Source organism: Oryctolagus cuniculus, chromosome Y (genome assembly GCF_051225735.1).
Source record: "Oryctolagus cuniculus isolate XC-2025 breed Fujian yellow rabbit chromosome Y, ASM5122573v1, whole genome shotgun sequence".
Taxonomy (NCBI): domain Eukaryota; kingdom Metazoa; phylum Chordata; class Mammalia; order Lagomorpha; family Leporidae; genus Oryctolagus; species Oryctolagus cuniculus.
In genome coordinates this window covers 12,745,937-12,749,366 of record NC_142889.1, presented here as the reverse complement: position 1 = coordinate 12,749,366, position 3,430 = coordinate 12,745,937, and the positions used below count along the sequence as shown (strand labels likewise).

Genomic DNA, 3,430 nt, shown 5'->3' with positions numbered 1-3,430 from the left:
CATAGGAAGAATAACTTGAAAATGTACATTGTACAACATGATAACAATAGTTAATAGCAATGTGTTCTACTAAGGAAAATAATGAAGAAATTAGATTTTAATTGTTCTCATCACATAAAAGACATATGATATTTTATATATCAACTGAAGATGCATAAATATATTTTAAAGGCAAACATAAAGACATAGACTAAATATAAAAATAAGCACCATGCAGCCCCATGAAGATGCCAGTGGAAAGCAAGTATTGGCTCTTTCTGATGCCCTGTCCCCATTCTGATGTTATTTAGGGATCCTACCCAGAGTCATCTCATTAACATAGACGTAGCTACCATCTGAAATGTGTGTGTTAGGCAGGAATAGAGCCAGGCCTACCATTCAGGAAATTTCAGAGGTCTTAGGATCTCTGAGCCAAAAATGACCAAGTCAAGTAAAATTTTTATTATACCAGTCATGAAAATAATCTCAAATTTAAACTTTCTCAGCCAACAGAAACTGATCTTCCTAGACATTCAAAATTGACAAATTATACTCTGATTAAACCAAATCTGTGGATGCAAAATGCATGTGCATTTGCTTTTCAAATCTGGTACCACTTAGCTAGGTCAGGTCTTTCTTTACCTTTACAAAAGATTTCCCTCCTGCATAAGGCAGATAGAACCTAGAGGGCATACTCATTTCTGTCCTGCCCCTTCAATATCAGCATCAAATTAGCTGTCACTAATATGTCTCCCATAGTGGGAACTGAACTTGGGAGAAGAAATTTTAGTGTCCCAATGGGTTAGCAACATTGATGGAGGGTATACAGTAGAGACCCTTTGCCTTAGAGACATCAAATGTCCCCCTTCTTACTACTGTTCTTTAGGAAGAAACAGCCAGGGGCTGGCATTCACCTGATACTCCTAGGGATCTGGCCCCTGGAAAATCTTCTGTCATCACCCACAACTCAGGACAAGGGAAAGAGAGGAGTGTGTTAGGGAGACATTGCCCTGTAAAGCTTCTGAGGGGATTCTCAAACTGATGACATTTTAATAAGATGTCTGAATTTAAGGGAGATAAGAAGAAATGGACAGTTTTTTAAAAATGTATTTTATTTCACAAGTGGAGCTGCAGAAACAGTCATGGAGAGATCTTCCACTAAATGGTTCACTCCTCACATGCATGCAAAAGTCAAGGCTGGCCCATGTTGAAGCCAGGAGGCTGGAATCAAATCAGATCCTCCTATGTGGGTGATGGGGACCCAAGTACTTGAACCATCACTGCCTCTTCCTCAGGTGAACATTAGGCTGGAAGCAGAGCTGGAATGCAAACCAGGGATCTCTGGGAGGGACTGTGGGAGTCCTAGGAACATCTTAACCACTACTACAAATACCCATTTTAAACAAAGATCTCTTTACACTTGGGTGTCAGGTAAGCATTCTTAGCTTTCCTCTAATAGGATAGGTTCATAGACAGAAAATAAGTGTTTTAAAAGGTTAAGGAATTTTCTTGTGGGGAAAAAAGACAATATTATTTTAGCAATAGTGTTTTAACTGAAGCTGAATGAAATATGCCATAAAGAAAATCATTGATGGAGCAGTTAGCATTTGGCAACATGGGAGGAGATTTGGACATTTTTACTGATTTTTTGTTTGTGTTTAAAGATTTATTTATTTATATGAAAGGCAGAGTTACAGAGAGGCAGAGAGAGAGAGAGAAAGAGAAAAAGAGAGAGGGGTCTTCCATTTGCTGCTTTACTCCCCAAGTGGCTGAAATGGCCAGAGCTGGGCCAATCCAAACCCAGGAGCCAGGAGCCAGGAGCCTCTTCCAGGTCTCCCACATGAGTGCAGGGGCCAAGGATTTGGGCTATCACCAAGTGTTTTCCCAGAGGAATTAGCAGGGGGCTGGAGTATTAGTGGAGCAGCCAGGACTGGAAACTGCACCCATTTGGGATACCAGCACTGCAGGCAGCAGCTTTACTCACTATGCCAGGGAAATGGCCCTGAGATCTTTTTTTTTGGGGGGGGGGGCAGGCTTCATACTCTTTATTGAATATGGTTTATCCCTCTGAAACTCTTTGGGGCTGGCTCTGTGACACAGTGGGTTAACACCCTGGCCTGAAGTGCCAACATCCCATATGGGCGCAGGTTCAAGACCCGGCTGCTCCACTCTGATCAATCTCTGCAATGGCCTGGGAAAGCAGTAGAAGACAGCCCAAGTGCTTGGGCCCCTGCACCCATGTGGGAAACCCAGAGGAAGCTCCTGGCTCCTGGCTTTGGATCGATGCAGCTCCAGCTATGTGGTCAATTGAGAAGTGAACGATCCAATGGAAGATCTCTCTCTCTCTCTCTCTCTCTCTCTGCCTCTCCTCTCTCTGTATAACTCTGACTTTCAGATAAATAAATAAATCTTTTTTTTTTTAAGAAAAAAAAAGAAATTCATGGGGAACTTTAATTCCAAGTATAAGAACATAATCGATGGGACCAAGTGGAATATTCCAAGTAATGATTAGGCTCAATCTATTCATATGATTAATGGACTATCTCCAGAGGGTCTGCTGTAGAAGCCACTTTGCCCTGGCCACACCAGCACTCCCTTTATTTGGCCACATGGTTTCTGCGGCACCCCAAGCCTCTGCCAACAAGAAGCCATCGCCAGATGCTACCTCGCAACCTTGAGCAGAACCTTGAGTCAAATAGCACCCTTTTTTCATAATTTACCCGGTTTGAGACCTTGTGTTATTATTAACATAAAGCTACGCAGGGCCCTAGGAAGAGCTACACTGAAAGGACCGGGTTACTGACATTAAACCTTGTTTGCAATTCAGGAGACTCCGGTCATCCCTAGAGAGAAAGGTGGGACAGAGGACCCGCAAATCAGCTTCTCACTCACGTGACAGCCAGATCTGAAGTCTGAATTCTAAGTTCCTTCCTGTCCTCATTAACAATGTTGGCGGTTTCGGGGCTCCAGAGATGAGCCACAGTCACTGCAAACAGGGCCAGGACAAGACCCTCAGGGCTGCGGCTGTGGCCCAGCTCACATCCTGCGGGCCTGACGGGACTGGACCTCACTCACCATTTTCCAGCTTCTGAGGAGTCCCGGTCCTGAGGTCTCTGTAAGAGGGAGCGGAAAGGCTGACCACGGGAGGCCGCGACCAGGAGCAGAGCCAGGAAGCAAAGAACGGCGGAGCCCAGAAAGAAGATTCACACAGCGTTGCCCAGGCCAACCTGCTTGGGTAGGTCACACAATGGCGCGCACTTATGGCGTCAGAGGAGACGCAGCCAATCAGATGCAGCCTGCGGGCCTTGGGACTGTGCTGTGTTGGGGGAATACGGTGGGCACCTTGGGCTCAAGTTTGAAGCTGTCTCTCCTCTTCCTGGGACATGACACTCCCACAGCAGAGGGAGACCTTCCAGACCATCTCCTGAAATACTTCCCTGTTCCATTGTCT

General features: G+C 45.1%; 1 long non-coding RNA gene across 1 annotated transcript; it reads right to left on the bottom strand.

The window, feature by feature from the left end:
- Positions 1 to 1,081: 1,081 nt before the first annotated feature.
- On the bottom strand, positions 1,082 to 3,190 carry LOC149119244 (uncharacterized). The gene is made up of 3 exons (XR_016228575.1): positions 3,055 to 3,190; positions 2,872 to 2,965; positions 1,082 to 1,298 (listed from the first exon to the last, which is right to left on the bottom strand). It is a non-coding gene; the product is annotated as an uncharacterized LOC149119244 (long non-coding RNA).
- Between the last annotated feature and the right edge of the window lie 240 nt (positions 3,191 to 3,430).